This window comes from Camelus bactrianus, chromosome 5 (assembly GCF_048773025.1).
Source record: "Camelus bactrianus isolate YW-2024 breed Bactrian camel chromosome 5, ASM4877302v1, whole genome shotgun sequence".
NCBI lineage: Eukaryota > Metazoa > Chordata > Mammalia > Artiodactyla > Camelidae > Camelus > Camelus bactrianus.
In genome coordinates, this window is record NC_133543.1 from 58,300,755 (window position 1) to 58,323,194 (window position 22,440).

The following is a 22,440-nucleotide window of genomic DNA, read 5'->3' on the forward strand; positions in this document are numbered from 1 at the left end:
CATTCATTTCCATCTTTTCGGGGTGCAAAAATAAGGGTAACACTGAACTGGCTGGCAGGGCTGAGGATGTCCTGGGGAGTGGTTGTCTTATTTGGAATGAAAGAATCCCTGACAAAGCCGTGGGAATCCAGGACGACGGCTCTTGAAGTGACGTCACGTTGATGACGATGATGAGGGAAGCAGCCTAAGCTGTTATTTATTATTTGCTTCCCCAGCCCTACTTTTGGGTCACAGACATTTGAAACTTCCAGTGCTCAGGAAGGCTGCTTTTCGTCTCTTCTAATTCTCTTACTTCCCATCTGGAAATAAAGTTGCTAAACCTAATTTTGGAGAAAAAAAAATGGAAATGAAGTGTCGGAATCCAGAGAACTTCCTGCCATTGGCAACTGTGCGAGTTGAAAGCTTATTCCTTTTATCCTTCCCCACAAAGCCTATTGCTCAAAAGTCGAAAACTTTCTAGAGACTGTCAAATACAACATGATTGGCATTAAATACTAATGAAAAGGCATGGATGAATAAAAGAGAAATGGAATCTGAAAAAGAAAAACAAGTTCTCTAAGTGGTCATCAGGCTCCTTGGGGGCGGGTGGATGGATCCCGGGGGACCAAGTTATCATCTAGGATGTTTGTTTACACGCAGATTCCTGAGTTTCCCTCCAAAGATTCTGCGTCCATAGATCCAGGGTGTAGACCGAGAAGCTGCAATTTAACAAGCACTCCCAGTCTCCAGGGAATTTTGAGGCAGGCAGGGAACCTCCATGAGGGTGGGCTGGCCTAACCGCCCACTCCCTTGCCCGTTTGTCGTTTTTCTCATAGTGACATTCCTGTCGTGGCCAAGGAATTCAAGAACTGAAAACTGACTAGAGCTCAGTGACCTGTGACTCACTCTGCCCTGCGTGGCTTCTCGTCGCTTTTGTGACTTCCGTCCCTTTGCCAGGGCTGTCATATGAAGGTGAAGAGTAGGGAGGGCAAAACTCTGAAACCTACAAGGGGGGAGGGTACAGCTCAGTGGTGGAGCGCATGCCCAGCATGTATGAGGGCCTGGGTTCAATCCCCAGTTACTTCGATTAAAGAACAAACGCGTCGCGGAAGCCGCGGGCGAGCGCAGCTGAGGTCCCGCCCTGCCACTTCCGGTCCCGCCTCCCAAGCCGGTGAGGGGCCATGAGCGGCTGTGCGCGGCCGTGTCCGGCAGCCGCCGCCCGCCCTTCCTGGCGTTGGGCGCCGGGCGCGCCTCGCCCGTCTCGGGCTGCCCAGGATAAAGGCACCAGTAATGCTGACGGTCACAAGCAGATCGAAGCGGGATGCCGGTCTCAAGGGGTCCCGGGCGTCAGCCACAGCCTCCGACTCCACTCGGCGGGTTTCTGTGAGAGACAGGCTGCTTGTTAAAGAGGGTGCAGAACTTGAAGCTCATTTACCTTGTACCTGTAAAGTGCATTTTCCTGATCCAAACAAGATTCATTGCTTTCAGCCAACTGTAACCCCAGGAAGAACTTTTTTTTCTGTGGAAGAAGTTGTATAATAACAGGAGAAATCTCATTTTCGAAATATGCTGGAAAACTTTAAAAAAAATCATTTAATCTGTGTCGTGGTTCTGCAGACGGCTGGGACATAGACATAAATTCTGTCTGGAACCATTTCCATTTCTAAGGAGAGTGAACACTAGGGTAGAGTTCCTAATGCCAGGACACTGCCCTTAGAAGTGGGCGTTCCGCACGCCTGACCTCGGGAGAGGACCGGCCTGAGGACTTAAAAGTGAAGTAGGGAAGTGATGAAGGTTATAACTGTTCTTTGGCCACCTTCATAGACAAATTGCACGTGCTGCTGTTTTTAGGAAGGGGTACTGAGCACACTTTGATGTTTCCTGATGACTGAAGGTCACCATTAGGAGCATCATTTATTATTACTGGTAAGCAGTGTAAGGTGGTTCCAGAAATTATTGTGGTAATAAATATTGGTTCTCTGTTTACTAAGTAGTCTCACATGTGTGTGTTTGTAGTAAAAGTATTTTCTTTCTTGTGCCTTTTTAGGGCATTTTTGTGTGTCTATCAAGGATTCTGTTGCTCTGCCCCTGCCCAAGCTTGGGCTTTGTAGTTCTCAGCTATTCAAAGAACTTGGTTTTGCCAGGCTTATTCTTGTCTTAACGGGTGCATTTGTGTCAAGTCCAACCTCTGGATAACTGTTTCTTCTTTTCTAACTGAATTATTTTACTGAATTACATGGTTGTTGTTGTTATTGGGATTATGACATCGTCTTTGATCTTATTAGTCTTGAAAATGCAGCACAATTGTTTGTTACAGTTTTGGTGTTCCCTGTTCCATCAGAAAAGTAACTTGTGTCTTGGTGCCTGTATCTGCTCAGTATTTGGGCCTTTGTGTTTGGGATGGAGACCACATGGAGTTGTGTGTGGTATTCTCTTACCATGTGTGTGCCCTTGCTTTGTGGTGTCAATGAGGCAGAAACTTGCTGTGGTTACTAAGAAGCATGGCAGAGATCTGCCAACCCTAAAAACTTGCCCAACATCCTGGTTTTTCAAAAACTTTGAAGTCATGCTCCTCTTAGTACTGAAGAAAAACTACACAGACAGGCCTTAGTAGTAAAGTTTTAACCGTATATGGAGCAGATGGTTTTGAAACTGGCTTATTTGCAGCCAGTTAATCCTGGGGCTGAGTCTGAAAAAAAATAATAACTTCCAAGATGTAGACATTTCGGTGGTCAGGGTGGGAGAATTTCATCTGCATCTGGAGCTCAAAGCTCTTCTTTATCTGGCTCCTGGCATGATAGTTCCTCGTCATTCTTGGGAACATTTTTATAGTTGTTTGTTTCTGGAATGTCCCTCATGCTCGGGAATAAATATACTCTTGAGAGAAAAGACAGAAGTGTAATTTGGTGATAGAGGAAAAGAAAAGAACCGAATTTGGGCGGGGGTTGGTGGATCTCCACATCAACTCATACAACAAGAAACAATACCAGTAAATGAAATGAAACAAAACAAAGCAAGAATCTAAAGACTGGCTGAAATACCCACTGAAGTCGTCTATGAAGTTAGAGGGATGGTTTGGAAAACTGGGCCAGCTGGTAGTTGCTCAGCTGACTTGTGGATGTCCCCTCAGCCTGCCCCAATGCGATGTGGTAGCTTTTAGACAGAGCAGACCAAGGACAATTCATTTTTTATTTTAGTTTTTACTTTTTAAATACATTTTACTGAGGTATAAAATTACAAACAGTAAAATGTACTAATTTGAAGTGTATAGCTTAATAAGTTTTGCAAAATGGATACACATCCCTGTGGAACCACAACCCCAGTAAAGACATTTCTGGCATTCCAAGAATTCCCCTCTTCCTCTATGTGGTCAATTCCTCGCCCCCTACCACAGGCCCAAACTTGCTTTCTCATTTCCCTTACTATAAATTAGTTTTGTCAGTTCTTGAATTTCATATAAATGGAATCTTATATATGTATTCGTAGTCTCTGGCTTCTTTCATGTAACATGTTTTTAAATCCATGTCTGTTGTATGAACATGACATAATTATTTTCCCTGTTGTTGGGCATTTGAACTCTTCCCAGCTTTTGGCTGTTATGAGCAAGACTGCTCTTAGCCTTCTCATATCCTGCTTTTTAGCTCGTATTTTTCATTCCTCTTCAATTCCACTTAAGAGTGAAATTTCTGAGTCATGGGCAGCATGTAATTTTAACTTTTTAAGAAACTTTCTAAAGTGGTCCTATCACGCACTGACCAGCATTGTGTAAGTTCCCGTTGTTCTATGTACTTACCAATATTGGAGTGTGAGATAGTGTCTCACTGTGATGGTAATTTGCGTTTCCCCAACGCTGGGGTTTTGATTGGGACTGTGTTGACTTCTATAGATCAGTTTGGCAAGAAATGACATCTGAATATTGAGACTGCCAGTCCATGAGTGGAGTAAATGTCTCCGTTTATTTAGCTCTTCACTTTCTCTCAGCAGTGTTTTGTAGTTTTCAGTGTATAGGTCTTAACCAATACTTCGTTAAATATGTCACTAAGTATTTCATGTGTTTTGAAGCTATTATAAATGGCATTTTTAAAGTTTCATTTTACTTGTTACTAGTATATAAAAATATAGTTGATTTTTTAATATATTGACGATGCGTCCTGTGACCTTACTAAATTCACTTACTAAATTCTAGTGGCTTTTAAATGTATTTTTAGGATTTCTGTGTCCATAATCATCATATCTTCTTTCTCACAGTATGTATGCCTTTAATTTCTTTTTCTTACTGCAGTGGCTAGACCTCCAGGACAGTGTTGAATACAAGTGGTGAGAACACAGGTCTTTGCCTTGTTCCTGATCTTTGGGGGAAAAGTGTTCATTTTTCATTGAATATGATGTTAGCTGTAGGTTTGTTTGTTTTAACAAATTATCAGTTTGAAGAGGGGTTTTTTCCTGGTTTACTGAGAGTTTTAATCATGAATGTTTGGATTTTTCACGTGCTTTTTCTGCATCAATTAAGATGATCATATGATTTTTCTCCTTTATTTTGAAAATATAGGGAATTATACTTCATTGCTTTTTGAGTGTTAAACCAACTTTGTATTCCTGCAATAAACCCTACTTGGTCATGATGTATTACTCATTGTTTATATTCCTGGATTCAGTTTGCTAATACTTTGTTACAGAATTCTGTGTCAATATTCATAAAGAATATTGGCTTGTATTTTTTTTTTCTTGTAATTTCTTTTTCTGACTTTGACATAAGGGTAATGCTAGCCTGGTAGAATAAATGAAGAAGTTTTTAAAAAGAGTTTGTGTAAGATTGGTATTATTTTTTTCCTTAAATATCTGATAGAATTCACCAGTTAAGCAAACTGGGCCTGGAGTTTTCTTCCTGGGAGAGTTTTTATTTATGAATTCAATTTATTTAATAGACTTAAGATTATTCATCTGTTATATTTCTTAAGTCAGCTTTGGTAATTTTTTTCTTTCAAGGAATTTGTCCATTTCACCTAAGTTGTAGAGTGTATTGATGCAAAAGTCGAACAGAATATTCTCCTGTTAGTCTCTTGACATCTGTGGGATCCGGACTGATAGCCCCTTTTTTATTTGGTTATTTGGGTCTTCTCTTTTTTTCTTGGTCATGTCAGCTTGAGGTTGATCTTTGCAAAGAGAAAGCTTTTGTTTTTTTCAGTTGTTTGTCCACTTTATTGACCTTGCTCTTTTCATTATTGCCTTCCTTATACTTTATGTTTGACTTGCTTTTCTTCTACCTTCCTAAGGTGGAAAATTAGACTGATTTAAAAAAAAAGATTTTTTAAGCAGTGTTGATTGAAGTGTAAGTTACATTATTTTACTCATCATAATGCTTTTCAGTTTCATCTATGTTGTATTTAGTATCTTTTTATTGATTGATTATAATGCATTGTATGGGTGTATATCAATTTATTGATACCAGGTTATTAACAAAACTTTGTGTTGTTTCCACTTTGGGGCCGTTATGCATAAAGCTGCTGTAAACCTTTGTGCCCAGGTCTTCATTTGCCAGTGTGTTTTTATTTTTCCTGGCAGTGGAATTACTAAGTCGTGGTAAGTATTAAGTGTAGCTTTATAAAACCCTGCCATACTGTTTTCCAAAGTGAAAGTACTATTTTGCATTCCTGCTAGCAGTGAATCAGAATTCCAGTTACCCTACGTTCTTGCCAACAACTAATATTATTAGTCCTTTCAATTTTAGCCATTCTGATAGGTATGTACCTCATTGTGACTTATTTGCATTTCTCTAATGACTAATGATGTTGAGCATCTTTTCCTGAGCTTGTTTGTTATCTATGTATTTCCTTTGTTCATATGTCTATTTAAATGTTTTACCCATTTAAAAGTTGGATTGCTTGTCTCGTTATTATTGAGTTGTAAGGTTTCTATACCTGGGTATGAGTTCTTTATTAGCTATCTAGGGTTTTCTTAGTGGTTAGTAACATCCTTTTTATTAATGTTACATATGTGAAAAATTCTGATTAGGGAATTCCACAGCTACATTGTAAATCTTGAATATTTATGTGTATATTCACCTAAATTTATTTTTAAATATACTGATTGTTAGATTATTTGTGTTTTCTTAATTTGAGCATTTCATATATAAAAACTCCCTAACTGTTGAGCATGACAATAAAAGTGCAGCTTCCAATAAATAAACAAACCTAATCCCCACCCCCCAAATAAAATGGAGAACGAAACCTACAAGGTGAGATTGTGCTGAACCAGACTGTAAAAGTGTGGTCTAGCCCAAGCAATGGGAAATTTGCCTTTCAAAGCCCTGAATCAACCTCCCCTGCCCCACCCTCCACTCCCATTTACACCTGGTCTTTGTCTCTAAGGAAGGGCATGGTCTTTAAATTGGCTAATGGGATCCTGGCAGGTGGCAGCCACGCGGAATTTCTGTAACAAAACACGCTCTTGATCACCTGACTGACATTTTCTTAATGAGGTACAGCTGTAAATTCTTTATCCAGATCAGCTTCTGCCCTGAAAATGATTTATTTAATAATATATTTTAAAAATTCTTCTTGGAAAATGACTCCACTGTGAAATTACTCTGCCTATAATTGAAGGTATAAAGGCACTAGTCATGTACTGTGAGTTTGCATATGGTCATTTTGAGATGGAAAAATTAAATTTTATCTTATATCAGGGATAGAATTTCAAGCAACTTTCTACAGAAAAATAGCTTGTAATTAAATTATTCACTAAAAAATTGTCTAATCTGTGTCACCTCAAAACAAGAGTTGTACCTTTTCGATTAATGTTGTATACCAAAATGTCACATTTGTAAGAACACAGGAAACAGTACATTTTAAATGAACCACATAAAAAGCCTTGGGTTTTTTTGTGAATAGTATGTTCTAATGACCTTTCCATGAAATAGGTACATATTTTTACCTCCAGCAAGAGACTTAAAATAGGCTATAAAGACTGAGTGCTTATTCTGACTATATTTCCTGCTCTTTTTTTCACATAGTAACAATGTAGAAACTTTTAAATCAAGCACTAGAACACAGGACTTTTTCCTGAATTTTGAACTTTTTATATTAAAAGATTTAGAAAGCTGGTTTCAGTTTTCCATTTGTTTCTAGATTCTAGGAGTGAATCTGTAGCTTGTGAGGGCTGCAGGAAACTCAAGAGTGCACAGATCTGTGTTTTCCATGGCTGGTCTTTTGGGAAAGCCCCCAGGGATTAGCTTTCACTCATCCACATTCTCCCTTTCAGAAATACTTAGGGAATGTTTTCTATCTGTCACGGGTGAAAGCACTTCCAATCAGCTAGTAATAGCGTATCCTGGTTTTAGCCTTTCTATACACTGTAAGTAGAGGATTTATCAGTCTTGAGCACCATGTCTCATTTCTTATGCAGAGGTGGAGGAAGAAATGCAATATACCAGACGTTTGGGTCACTAGAATCCCCAAATCAGTTTCTTCTGAAACAAATGTTGGTAGTGGATCTGGTTTAATCCTGCAGGAATATGTTAAACACACAGGCCCTGGCGCCTTTCAGCATCTGGTCCACTGTGGTGCGCTTACAGGGTGTGCACGGCCCCATCCCGGCACTGTCCTATCACGGAGACATGAGAATCTTGTCATAGCCCCTCCTGGAACTGTGTCCCCAGGATTCTACTGAGAAGCTCTGATATGAGTGGCAGGAACACACAAAGAAATCCTTCTTCTTTGTGTCCTTTACTGAAAAGTGTATACACCAGAACTTCTTAGCTTACAGGGCTGGAGGGAGGGAAAGATGATGAGAACTCAAGATGTCAAAGAAATGTCCTGGCATTTGCTGTTGGTAATAAAGCAACTGGAAAGCAAATTGAAAATAAGTAGCAAAGGGACACAGTAGATGAAACTTGTATTCGCATAGTTTGTGCTTATACATAAACTGTTACCATAAATCAGTTCCCTAGTCCAATAACAAAACCATGCCAGGAATTAACCTCTAATGGGTGAACATAGCCACAGTTACATTACACTATTGCTGGCTTGCACGTAGTGATTTTCTGGTTTAGTTTTAGCTTCCTAGGTACTTGATAAAATTTGGATGGCACACTGAGATAAATACAGTTGAGTTTGTGGTAGCTCATCTGCTCAGAGGGAAAAACCATCTGATGGTGAGGGTTGAATCCTGAGGGCCGTATGTTGGCCTGACTTAGAACTCTGGGGGCTGTCTGGCAGCTGCTCGGCGGGAGCAGTGCAGTGTCAATAGCTGCCTGCCTGAGGCAGCTGCTGCTTTTCCATACAGGCTCAGCTAATAGGGCTGTTCTTTCCTTTAAACAGTGGTTTAGATGGGCTTCCTAAATTTTGGGGGGGAAATAGTGAAAACTACAAAACTCAGTCCCTACCAGGAAGCTCTCAAGTGTATAATAAGGTCATCCACATGACAGGTAGTCCAGGATAAAACCAGACATCACTCTCAGCATTTCCTGATTACTCCTGGAATCATCCATCATTTTTGACCAAAAGTATACTTCCCAGATGCTAACAACTCAATATTTTAAAACACCCTTCAAATTTTGATCATTAGCTGTAGAATTTTAGGGAAACAAATATGAGAATGAGGATTTTTCTTTCAAAGAAAATTAAACCACTTTATATCCAACCTTTCTTCCCAAAGTCTCTCCCTGCTAAATGCTTAATTCTCCACTGCATTGCTCAGTATTTACTGTTTGCTATCACAGAACTTTTTGGTTGTTACTTTTTAAGCTTCTCTTCCTTAAAATTTTATTTTAAGCCCTTTCTTAACAAATCTTCCTCTATTCTTTTTTCCCATGTAGAATAAAGCACATTCATATTTATGCAATTAATACACTCTCTTCAAAATGTACCAGTCATTTTGTGAGGTCTTTGCAGGTTAATTCTCCAAAGCATTCCAAAGGCATTTATCTTTGACATATAGAGTAAAGGAAAATGATAGAGAAAGCCTCTTCATTAATCTTGCCACAGTTCTGGTCAAACGATGTTCAAACTGAGATAGGCTGGGACCTGGGACAAGTGCTTGCACCTGGACAACTGTCTCCTTAGCAATAGAATACAAAAACTTAAGGGACTAAAAATAACTACACATGTGCAATTGGGGCAAATTAGGACCAATAAGATACAAGAAGACCAAAACCCAGCTGCCACTTCTGAGAGACCTGGAACAAAAACAGGGTACTATACACAGCACCACCAAGGGGGTGGGCGCACCACCTCCGGCCCAATCCCTGGTGTGTTCCCACCCTCACCCTATTAAGGAACCAGCTCGCCCTCCCTCAGGGAGCCAGCAGGGGCACCTGTTACTTGTTTTCCTGCCCTCGTGCTGCAGCACGAGTCCCAGTAAAGCCTCTCATGAATCCCTCCTCTGGCCTCTTATCAGTTTCTATTGATTGAAGAGTCCAAGGACCCTAGTCAGTAACAAAACCAAGACTGGTCCTAAATATCACCACTCGTATCACCCATGTGGGCCTGCACTGGCCATTAGATTTTGTACATTTCCTTCTAAGAGGTACCCAGATATGCGGGCACCTAACTAGGCGACCACACAGGAGGATGGCGTCCCCACACGGCTTCTTCAGTCAGTAATGTTCAGATTCATGGCATCAGCCCTGAGAGGTCAAAGTCATTTTCTAAATTCCTCACAATTTTGCGAAACCTAATTAATGATATTTAATGAAACATTCTGAACATTTTTTTATTTTGTTCAGTGAAAAAGATGCTTTTCCACAGTCTGGTTGAACTAGTGAAAGGGCCTAAAGCTAGTATTATGTTAGGAGCCGTATGATCAGGCCACCCAAGGTGGCTGCTCTCCTGCTGTCTGCACATCGCCTGCTCCATGAGTGTCTGCTTCACCTACACCTTACTCACCTGGCTGACCTTCCTACATACTTGCCCCCAGCCCCAGCTAGTGCTTGTTCTGATTAGATCAGAACAATTTCCACCTGGATAGCTTAACAAAGGGCCCATGAGGACCGTGCTCTTCTGTTAGTTTCCCTGGTAACCAATGAGCCAACCTGACATTAATTGCCCCTATAACTGGTAACCTCCCCCCTCCCTCACTGGAAGCCAAGACCGTGGCCACATCCTGCCTGCTGTCTGCCTGCGGTCTGCCGCCTCTGCTGAGGTGTTGCTCCAGGACCTGGCTTCAGACAGGTAGGATCCCCTTTTCCATTAAACCATTGATATCTCTGTCGCTGACTGCAGGCTCTTTCCTGGGTCTTGAGGCTGGGCAAGTACAGGGCTTGCAGGCTTCAAAGCTGACAAATTCTTGGGAGAGTCTGTCTATTCCCAAAGGGCCATCTCATTACACTGCCTTCTCAATAGATTTGGGGAACCATAAGGAAGAACTTTTATCTTTCCCGGTCAGTGGGGTAATCTGCAAAACTGCTAACTCATGAATGACATTAGTGCTTTTAGAGATATCCTAGATTCCACCTCTATAAATTCCAATTATACTCAAAACCTAGGCCTATACCTGTATTGGTTTCCTGTTGGTGTTTTAACAAATAGGAACAAACTTAGTGGCTTAACACAAGAGATATTTATTCCTTACCATTCTGAGGGCCAGAAGTCTAAAAGGAATCTTACAAGGCTGCAATCAAGATATTGGCAGGGCTAGTTTCTTTTGGAAACTCCAAGGGAGAATCTGTTCCTTGTCTCTTCCAGCTTCTGATGGCTGTCTTCATTCTTTGGCTTGTGACCACATCTTTCTAATCTCTGCTTCTGTAGTCAAATCTCCCTCCTTTTCTAAGAATGCTGTGATTACATTTAGGGCCCACACATATAATGCAGGGTAATCTCCCCAGTTCTGGATGTAATGTAATTATATCTGCAAAATCCCTTTTGCCATTTAAAGTAACATTCACAGATTCTGAGGATTAGGACTAGGACATCTTTGGGGCTATTATTCAGCCTCCCACAGTGGCACTCATAAAGCAGGAGGCAGTGAGTTGCACCGTGCAAATGCAGAGGAAGTTTAAAAGCTGTCATTAAGTAACATGGGATTGACTGACCAGTTGCTAGAGCTGAGACATCCAAAATGATTCTCTTACACATCTGTCATCTTTACCTAAAACAACACTTGGCTGTTGTAGGTATGCAAGAAATATTTATTGAATGAATAAACGCATACAGCTCCACTTGAAGGTTGCAGACAGAAGAAAACAAAAGTATCTGAAAAAAATAACTTTGAATTTTCTTCATTACATTCAAATCATATAAGCAAGTATGTTTTGAAATCTTTTGTGTAAAGGTTTCCATGAGAATGATTAATTTAATCAAATGGGGAAATACAACAGGTAACAACTGGGGAGACAATCAGTAGCATCCATTCCTAGGCAGACTCACCCAGTAAGGCATGTACCTCTAAAGATGAAGAAAGCAGGAACATAGAAAGCCACACTCTAAATAGATGCCTGCCGCTGGGTCCTTCTATTTCTTTATTTATTTTTGAAGTACAGTCAGTTTACAATGTGTCGATTTCCAGTGAATGTTTCAGTCATATGTATACATACATATATTCCTTTTCATATTCTTTTTCAGTATGGGTTACTACAAAGTATTGAATATAGTTTCCAGTGCTATACAGAAGAAACTTGTTTATCTATTTTATATATAGTAGTTAATATTTGCAAATCTCGAACCCCCAGTTTATCCCTTCCCACTCCCTTTCCCTCGGGTAACCTTAAGTTTGTTTACTATGTCTGTGAGCCTGTTTCTGTTTTGTAGATAAGTTCATTAGTGTCTTTTTTTTTTTTTTTTTGATTCCACATATGAGTGATGTCATATGGTATTTTTCTTTAGCTTTTTTTTTACGTTTTCCATCACACCAGCCAGTCCCAGCTTTGGCCTCAGCACAGAAAACAGATTCCCTGTCAATTCTCATTTGTGTAAGAATGCTGTCAACCCAGTGGACTGGCATATAGTTGCTCCCAGGGAACTTCCATGCCACCTTCAGGTTCTCACTCTCAAATAAGAGCTTTATTTCAGATTCACACAGGTTCTTTTGTGGCTTTTTGTGACATTTTCCTCCTGCTCCCCAAGGATGAAATTGATCAGAAGTTACCTTTTTAATCTCAACTGGCTCTTTTAGGCAACAAGTTCATTTGCCAATGAGAATAGAAGGTGAGTTTATTTAGAGAGGAGGGCTGAGAGAAGAATCTTATGATTTACAGGACTTTTCCATTGCAAACAAATATTCTTCTCCTTTTCAGTTCAATATGTTAGAGAATTCTGGTTTTCATAGGGCTTTAAACCAGGGTTTAGCTGAGATAGGATTTTGTTGTTTCAAAGTCTGATCATTTTAGTGCCAACTGAAATTGCTGAAGTCATCCAGGTCATTGCACTAACATGAATCTAAATGTAAATGATACTTTTAGTCACCCAACATTATAAGAATAGTCAACTTTGTATAGCGCATTTCTCTGTGAGGGCTCTCTGTTCCAAATGGTTGTCCTTCCCTTGATGAGTCAAAACACGAAACAGGAATTTTCTTTGCATGTTACATGAAGAGCCAGACACTTCAGGTTCAGCTGTGACCACTTACCAATGTTTAGAAAAATCAGAAGGTACCATTCAAAACCAGGAAGAAAATTTATCTATTAGGTGAAAAATCATTCACAGAATTCAAAGCTTGATAGAAAAGAATTTGGAGAGTGGCGTCCAGGTGAAAATTAAGTACTGAATTTCTGTTTCTCAGGAAAGTTGAATGAAGAATATATAACTTGCATAAACTGTTTATCAGCACTTAAACCATCCACCACTCTGGTAATTTCATCCACCATTAAATCAATGACCACACTGTGGAAATAAATGAAGACCATCCAAGTGTGAACACGGGCTGTTTATTCAGAGCTTGCTGTAGTAAGGGAGCCACCACCCTTGTGTTAGGTGGAGACTCAGAGGCAGACGGGGGAGTGGGAAAGTTCTATATTGGAAAACAATTTCAGGTATGCTTGGAAACTGGTGACATAGGGAAGATAGAGGCAGGCTAACTAGAAGCAGTATATTTCATATGTTTAGCTTGGGAAGAATATTTGGCTTTCTCTGGTTGGTCCTGAGTTGGAAGCTAAGGCAAAAATAGGGAAGCTGGTGGCCATCAACTAAGTCCTGACGGTGCTGGGCCGGTTGCTGCAGAGGTTGTGGGTGAGAGTTCTATTGTTATATATGGTCTGGCCGTTGTCTGTCCATTCGGTCTCTTAACATGAAAACCAGATTTTTTTTTTTTTTTAAAGAAAATACCAGAAGATTCAAATCTGCTGGAGAGGCATCAGCGGGCACTGGAAAAGTCAGTTATTTTAAGAACATCATCCCTGAGTGATGATTTAACACACACCGCAGCAGAAGGTGTATTTTCATATCACTCTGTGAAGCATGAGTTTTCATTCAGGTCATATGCCTCTGCTTCTGATTTACTTTTACTCGTATTGAGTCCAAATTTCTTACGTGCACACTAATATGAAGCAGTAGCTGTTGGTGTGTTGGCTCCATTAGTAAAAGAATTTTGCAGATAATTAATGACAATTTTTTAAAAGTTGAAGTATAGTTGATTTACAGTGTTTCAGGTGTGCAGCAGTGACTCAGTTTTATATTTATGCATATATGATTCAGTTATATTTATATTATTTTTCAGATTCTTTTCCGTTGTAGGCTATTACAAGATATTCCCTGTGCTTTACAGTAGGTCCCTGTTGTTTGTCTATTTTACATATAGGAGTATGTATCTATTAATCCCCAAACTCCTAATTTATCCCTCCCTCCCACCTTTCCCCTTTGGTAACCATAAATTTGTTTTCTATGTCTGTCAGTTTCTTTTTGTAAATAAGTTCATTTGTATCATATTTTAGACTCCACATATAAGTGATATCATGTGTTATTTGTCTTTCTCTGTCTGACTTATTTCACTTAGCATGATCATCTCTAGGTCCATCCATGTTGCTGCCAGTGGCATTATTTCATTCTTTTTCATGGCTGAGTAGTAGTCTGTTGTATGCATTTACCACATCTTCTCTATCCAGTCATCTGTCAATGGACATTTAGGTTCCTTCTGTGTCTTGGCTATTGTAAGTAGTACACAATAATGCCAATTTTATACTAGTGCCATAAGATTTTCAAATGGAAAATCAATTGAAATAATTCCAAAAGTAGTTCAGTTTTTTCATATGACATGTGATTGAAGTAAAGCTTTTAGGAGTCAATTACATCAGAAGTGAAATACCTGACCCTACTTTGTGAATGACACTATAAATTCAGTTTAAAAATTCAACATTGTTATGAAAAGCTACAGTATTAAGAAACCTCCAGAGTAGAAATACACAAGGAATTGGCTATGGTACAAACCTATTTCATAATTGTGTGTTCAAGCAAACTGAGAAATCTTACCAATAAAAGAGTTGTCAAATTTAAGAAATATTTATACATACCCAGTTAAAGAAAATGAATTACAAAATTTTTATGACAAAACTGATGTAGAATTTTTAAAAAGTCATTGTTTTCAGATGGTTATATACTCTTTTTACTATCATCAGTTGAATTTTAAAATGTTTGAATAGTACTTTGAAGTACTACTTTGTAAATTGTTCTAAGTATCTTGCAATGGTATTGAACATTTTTGTAACAAGTTCTCTAAATTTTGGTTTTGCTTTGCTCAAAATCAGTTGGAAATTGTTAGTCTAAATATTTAATGAGTAGAAAGCCAAAAACTTCAGCTTTTGAAATTTTTAGTGAATTGCAATTATTGAAAACAAAATTTCCAAACAGGAAGACACTGAATTTTATCCCTTCAAGCAGAAGAAAGGAACCAAACAAACTGAATGAGACTCAGACAATGTAGATGTAAACTTTAAATTCTCTAACTGAGCTTTAGAATATCCAAATTTGTAAAAAGAGCCTTTTGACAGAACCCCTATTTTTAATTGGATAAATTTAAATTCTTTACCTGAATGGAATGAATTAGAACAACCAATGGTTTTGCAGCATCTGGGTTTAGCAAAATATTCAAAAGAATTATAAACAGAGACCATTTATTGAACACATTTTGTGTTGTAAACCAACCCCCCCCCTTTTTTTTTTTTTGCTTAAGGCACTCGGATTGATGACAAAGGACAGTGCTTTTGAAAATATTTGGGCTGAAATTTTACACATTTCACAATTTAAAAGTGTTAGATATTTAGAATATCCTCCATTTAGAATTTGCCCCAAATTTACCAATTACCTCAGCACTTATAGAAAAAGTGGTTTCTCAATCAAAAATATTAGGTCTATGAGGGAGAAGCAATTGAAGATGTCAACAATCATAAATGTATTTACTGTAAACTGCAACTTCAAAAAATACTGTAGGCAATTTTAAGAAAAAAAGTGAAAAATAATAAGACCATACTAAAAAACATACACTTCAGAAAATGGCTCTCAGTGTGTCCAAACTTCCATTTTATAAGGAAACAAGTCAGACTGGATTAGGGTTCACCCTAAAGGCCTCATTTTAACTTAATCACTTCTTAAAAGGACTTGTCTTCAAATGCATTAACATACTAGGGGTTGGGACTTCAACATATGAATCTGAGGGGGACAAAATTCAGCCCCTAACAATACCCAAAATAATTGAAATCAGAGTCTCAAAGATATTTGCACAACCACGTTCATAGCAGCATTATTCACAATAGCCAAAAGATGGAAGCAACAAAAGTGTCCATTAGCAAATGAATAGATAAACAAAATGGGGTATTTATACACAATGGAATATTATTCCACCTTAAAAAGGAAGTAAATTCTGGTGGAATCTGAAAAAAAAAAGGACACTATGAACTCATCTACAAAACAGACTCACAGACATAGTAAACAATCTTATGGTTACCTGGGAAAGGGGGTGGGAGGGGATAAATTTGGGAGTTTGAGATTTACAAATGTTAGCCACTATATTTAAAAAAAAGATTTTAAAAAGTTTCTTCTGCATAGCACAGGGAACTGTGTTCAATATCTTATAATAACCTTTAATAAAAAATATGAAAATGAATATATGTATGTATATGCGTGACTGGGACATTGTGCTGTATGCTAGAAATTGACTGTACTGCAATAAAAAAGAAAAAGAATTTTTTTAAAAAGGTGATAAATTCTGATACCTGCTACAACGTATGAACCTTGGGGGCATTATGCTAAGTGGATTAAAACAGTCACAAAAATACTGTGTGATTCTACTTATATAAGTCACTTACAAAATTTATAGAAGCAGAAAGTACAAGGGTGGTTACCAGGGGCTGGGGGGAGGGAAGAATAAGAAGTTAATGTTTAATGGGTACATAATTTCAGTTTTGCAAGACGAAATAGTTCTGGAGATTGGTTGTACAATAATGTGAATATACTTAACAGTACTGAACCATACACCTAAAACTGGTTAAGATGGTACATTTTGTTGGGTATATTTTAAATTTTAAAATTACATAGATGTACATATATGTTGTACCATTGTTAATTTTCTTGTTCTGATAATGTTCGTAAGATAAAACCATTTAGGGATACAGGGGACCTCTCTGTACTACCTTCACCGTTTCCTATGAATCTATAATTGCTTCAAAGCAAAAAGTTTTTAAATATATTCTTAGGTTAAAAAAACATAAGGAAGTTAGAGACTGCCAGAACTTAATGGAGATAAAGTGTTTAATCATAGCCTGTCCATAGGGGTAACTTTAATCCGCAAGAAGCTTACAAGCTGGGACCCGGCAGGACCTAGTAACCCATGTAATGATTGTTACAAGTTATTAGCCGTCAAGGGAAGTTGAATTAACAAGCTTCCCCTTTGGCATTGGGCCTTGATAATGGCTTCCTATCAAGCAAAGTTCCCAGCAATATTCCTCTGCATGTCAAATGCCTCATTTGCCCAAGAGTAAACCATAAAGTATAGTGTCAATTCTCTCCATGTGTATCACCCAGTGGCATACCATGAGCACACAACTGGTGGTACTGCCCCTGGCCAAGGCCACATTGCAACAGCAGGCTCTTCCCTCCAAATATTAATGCACACAAGATTTACCCCTTCCCTTGGAAAAAAGTTAGTTTCCTTGCCCTCAAATTGGAATCTAAAAATGTCTAAGTTATGGGTGCAGTATGTCTCAACTGCCAACTCTTTTTTCTTTCTTTCTTTAAAAAATTTTTTCCTTTGAGCCCTTACCCCTATCTCGCCCCTCCCCTCTTCCCTCTCCCCACTAGTAACCACTAGTTTGTTCTCGATATCTGTGAGTCCGCTTCTTTTTTGTTACATTCACTAGTTTGTTGTATTTTTTAGATTCCACATATAAGTGATATCATTACAGTACTTGTCTTCCTCTAACTTAGTTCACTAACCGTAATGCCCTCCAATGTTCTTATTGCCATTTTGTTAATTGTTTTGGGTTTGTTTCTGTAGGTCTTTTTTTTTTTTTAACCTTTCTTCCTCTTTTGTTCTCCTGTGATTTGATGAGCATCTTTAGTATTATGTTTGGATTCATTTTTCTGTTTTATGTGTATACCTACTATAGATTTTTGGTTTGTGGTTACCATGAGGTTTTTATATAGCAGTCCATACACACACACACACACACACACACAATTGTTTTAAGTTGCTGATGTTTTAATTTTAAATGCATTTTAAAATCCTGCATTTGTACTCTCCTCCCCTCACAATTACTGTTTTTGATACCATATTTTACATCTTGTGTTTTCAGTAAAATATAGAGTCATACATTTCCCTTAGGTAATGCTCGTCGTATTGCAAATATTTTCACATGTAGTGCTTTCATGTCATTCAACACTAAATATGCTGAGACTTATAATTTTGTCTTTAACCTGACTATTATATTACTTGTCTTCTTATTTTTTTTTTCCTTACCAAATGTACATTAAAAAAACTTATTTTCCCCTTTTGCTGTTTTCCATTGGACAAATGAAAATCTGTTTTGCTAGAATGAAGTTGTACATCCTATTTCTAATCTTCTGGTGGTGTTCCTTAATTATTAAGACTCATTCTTTTTCACGTCAACTTCTAAACTGTGTCTCCTCCCCACGCCATCTCCCTGTCATCCCGCACTCCTTGCACGTTGAGTATCTCAGTTCCCTAGCGGCTCTGTGCTCCCAGCTCATCCTCCAGGGGCCTCGCCCCAGCCCGTTGGTACAAGCCTCTTGATGATCTCAACCCCATAGGCCTCCCATTCCAGCGACCCCGCCCCTCAAGGAGCGGTACTCGAGGGCTGCCTTCCCCGGGCTAGTGTCCACGTGGGCGAGCGGACTCCCTGGCCCCTGCCAGCGTGTTCCGCATGGGTGGCAGCGGCACTGCTCCCTGTGGGGTCCCTGGGCTCGCACTGGGACCCCACTGTCCCGCGGACTGGCGCTGGGACACCTCTTACCCGACCCCTCTCTCCCTAAAGAAGGTCACGGGGGTCCTGACTCTGCTTGAGCAGGGCCGACCTGTGTGGACACGGAGCCTCTGCTCCTTGAATCAGCGCGGTCGTGGTCAATTGACATCTTTTGTTGACAAAGGGGAAGAACTTCACACACACACAAGGCAGGATTGAGTAGTGTAGGCTGAAGAAAGCGCGGGAGCTTGAGCAATTTTAGGAGTTTTCTTATGAGGAATTTTTCAGAAGGGGTATCTTCACTGTGAAATAGGTATAGTAAATATCGATCTTGTCCTGAGGGTAGAAATTGGCCGTAAAGTGGTACCAATATGGTTTTTCCTTCAGATTTTATAGCACTTGTACAGAGGGGCCAGTACCAGTCCTTCAGTGGGAAGATGTTTTGTTGATAAACATACTGATTGCCTCAACTTGGACTAACGGTCACAGTGATGATTATGGGTGTTAAAAAAAAAAGTTTATTTCTCACATGTATGAAAAGGAAATTTCTTTTCATCTATCTTAGGCTCCCTCCAAGAGTAAAAAGTCAAAGTCACTTAACTTGCAAAATCAAATACTGACCTCATTTCAAATGAAATAAAATTCAGCCCTTGATCAGAACCCCCTGGGAGCAGTTTACATTAAGCAAGTTATGTTTTATTACCATGGTAAATTGATTTATGATATGATTTATCTAAAAAGCAATTATATTTACAGGTCCTAAAGTCAAATGCTAAGGGAAAACCTGATTTCTTCAAACCAGGTAGAGGGACAAACCTAAGGGAGTTTTACTGTAATGTCCATCAAGTTCAGAGGATCTTCAGCTAGATCATTCTTGCATGAGCTCTGCTTTGCCTGTGACTCCACTCTGAGCTCACTGAGAGCAGGAAGTGAGTGGATGGTAGCTAATATCTTCTACCTAAGGCTGGGTGTGGTTTGTGAGCAGGCAGAGTTAAGTAGAGATCCCTATTGCAGATTTGAGGAGCAGGGGTGGTCCATGTGCTGTGTGACCAATATGCTGAAGTTCATATGGTTAAAGACAGTTGCTAAATTATAAGTTAATAGACTCTAAGGTAAAGCTAGCTGTTATGAGTACATCCTGTGTGTATGGCACCAATTCTTGAAGCTTGACGTGTGAAAAGTTATGACACACTGTATACTCAGAAGGAGTAAGACTGGATATTAGGAGTGAAGATAGGAAAAAAATATAAACAAAAGGTGTGTATGCTGCGTCAAAACTGTGCTATAAGCTTATAATAAGAATTATAAAAACTTAAGACAATGAAGTAAAATAGTTTTCTCCAAAGTGTGTGGTCCCCTGAGCTAATCCCACAAGGTGTTTAAAAAATTCTGATACCAAAATAAATTTGGAAGATGCTACACACTGTATCCCAGCTGGGGGATTTTAAAGGGACCTGATAAGTCCTATAATAAATAAACTTGCTTAACCCAAAGTTTACCAACTGTATTTAAATGTATAATCTTTAAAAAATTATCAGTAGTATAAAAGCTATTTTTTAAGAAAGCTTTGGAATGCAATCTTTGAAACACTGTTCTAGAATTACCATTCTATTGGCAATGAGAAGATCATGAGTGACTCTGAGGAAAGTGTCAGTAGAATTGTGGGATCAGATCAGGTTATTAAGATGAAGGAATAAGTTGAGGAAATGGTAACAGTCATTATAACCTGTTTGCTGCAGTTCCCAATGAAAGGAAAGAAATAGATGAGATGGAAATTCAAGGGGGTGTGATGGTTAATTTTTATATGTCAACTCGGCTGGGTCATGGTACCCAGATATTTGGTTAAACGTTATTCTGGCTCTTTCTGTGAAGGCATTTTTTGGATGAGATTAACATTTGAATCAGTGGACTTTGAGTGAAGGGGCCACTTGCCACATGTGACAGTTGAGCACTTGAAATGTGGTTTGACTAGACGTGCTGTAAGTGTAAATTATAGGGCGCATTTCAGAAACGATATTAAAAAAAGAATGTAAGCTATCTGATTTTAATGTTTAATCTGCTCATCTCATAAGCCTATATACCTCAAGGCTTAGTTGAAATGTTATAGAAGGAATTTCTGTTTGAGTGAGTCACCTCAATTTCATAACTTGGTAAGGAGAATGCCTTACATTATGTGTATCTTCAAGGTTTTCAAAGTACTTGCACGTTCATTCTCATTCATCTTCCTAAAGACCTGGGAGGAAGGTAGAGCAGGTTATCCCTATTTTACTGGTGAGAAATTGAAGAGTCTGTGAAGCAAAGAACATTGGATTCAAGAATGCTGCAGAACAGTGACTCAGGGTGACCAAATATTGTGAGGTCCTGGAAAGAACATTGGATTTACAGTCAGAAGGTTCAATTCTTCCCACAATGATGGTTTTAAACAGATATTTTTACCTCTTCACCTAAATTTCATTTATTCAGCTATAAAATGGGATAATCAGAGTACCTGTCTCAGGGTTGAAGTGATCTTTAATTGAGTTAATCCATGTAAAACACTTGACACAGCAATTAAACACCAGGAAATTCTTGGTAATTTAACAGTTAGTAATAATATGAAATGCTATTTTATATCATTCAAGTTAAGGGTAAACACCTAGGTGTAGCAAGGTTCTAATACTATTCTTCAGTGTTCTAGACCAGGAGGTGAGCCTTCTAAACACTTTATAAATCACTGCTCTGTAGATCCCTTTAATTGATAATAGAGGTTCCACTTAGAATTACTTTGCAGGCATGACAACAGGATTCAGAGAATTATAAATGAATAGGCCTCATTTTCTAGCTGAGGAAATGGAAGCTATTAAGATAAACTATCTAATACTTGGATATGAGACCAAAAAAAGTGGGTGGCATGTCCTTTCAGTGACATGGGAGTGACAGCTTCTTCAGGATTATCCAGCGTAATATACTTCAACTTATTGTTTATTATTTTTATTGATTGACATATAGTTGATTTTATATATTTTTATATATATATATATATATATGCTATATACGGTTGATTACGTAGTTGATTTGTTAGTTTCAGGTGTACAGTAAAGTGATACAGTTGCACACTTCTTCAGATTCTTTTCCATTTTAGGTTATTACAAGACACTGAATATAGTTCCCTGTGCTATACAGTAGGCCCTCATTGTTTATCTGTTTTATATAGTAGTATCTATCTGTTAATCTCAAACTCCCAATTTATCCCTCCCCATGGCTCTTTCCCCTTTGGTAACCGTAAGTTTGTTTTCTATGTCTGTGAGTCTGTTTCTGTTTTATAAGTTCACTTATATCACTTTTTTAGATTCCAGATATCAGTGATATCATATGGTATTTGTCTATCTCTATCTGACTTATTTCACTTAGCATGATAATGTCTAGGTCCATCCATGTTGCTGCAAATGGCAATATTTGATCCTTTTTTATGGCTGAGTAGCATTCCATTGTATAAATATACTACATCTTCTTTATCTTTTCATCTGTTGATGGACATTTAGGTTGCTTCCATGTCTTGGCTATTGTAAATAGTGCTTCTATGAACAGTGGGGTGCGTGTATCTTTTCAAGTTAGAGTTTTTGTCTTTTCTGGATATATGCCCAGGAGTGGGATTGCTAGATCATATAGTAAGTCTATTTTTAGTTTTTTTAAGGAACCGCTGTACTGTTCTCCATAGTGGCTGCACCAAATTACATTCCCACCAACAATGTAGGAGGGTTCCCTTTTCTACACACCCTCTTCAACTTGCTGTTTATTCTTGATTTAAGTTTCCAGACTTAGTGATAATATATGTTAACTTGTAGGTTTGTTTATTTGTAGTTTTTTTCCTGGTAGGAGTATAAATTTCTGTGGAACAGACAACCCCAAAATTTACAGTTTAACTAGTTTTGTATCTCACCCAACAATCTTATTCTCCTATAAAGAAATACTTCAGCTTCACAAATGCTCTTTGAATTGGGCAGGGCATCTTACTGGTTCCCTCATTATTGAATGAGTCAAATAAAATCTTTGACATGCACAGTCTAGAATGCACCCTTGGTCTCAGCTCAGGTGTTTCCCCTCTCTCAGGTTCACAGTCTGTGTTGTTGTCCAGTATCTGAAAA

General features: G+C 38.6%; 1 protein-coding gene across 1 annotated transcript in view; it reads left to right on the forward strand.

Annotated features, from left to right (window-relative positions):
* The first annotated feature begins 1,016 nt into the window (after positions 1 to 1,016).
* The window catches only part of PJVK (pejvakin), a 52,870-nt gene continuing 31,446 nt past the window's right edge, over positions 1,017 to 22,440 (forward strand). Inside the window, exon 1 of the mRNA XM_045520393.2 lies at positions 1,017 to 1,905. The gene's annotated coding sequence lies outside the window, so the exon portion shown is untranslated. The remainder of the gene's footprint in view (positions 1,906 to 22,440) is intronic.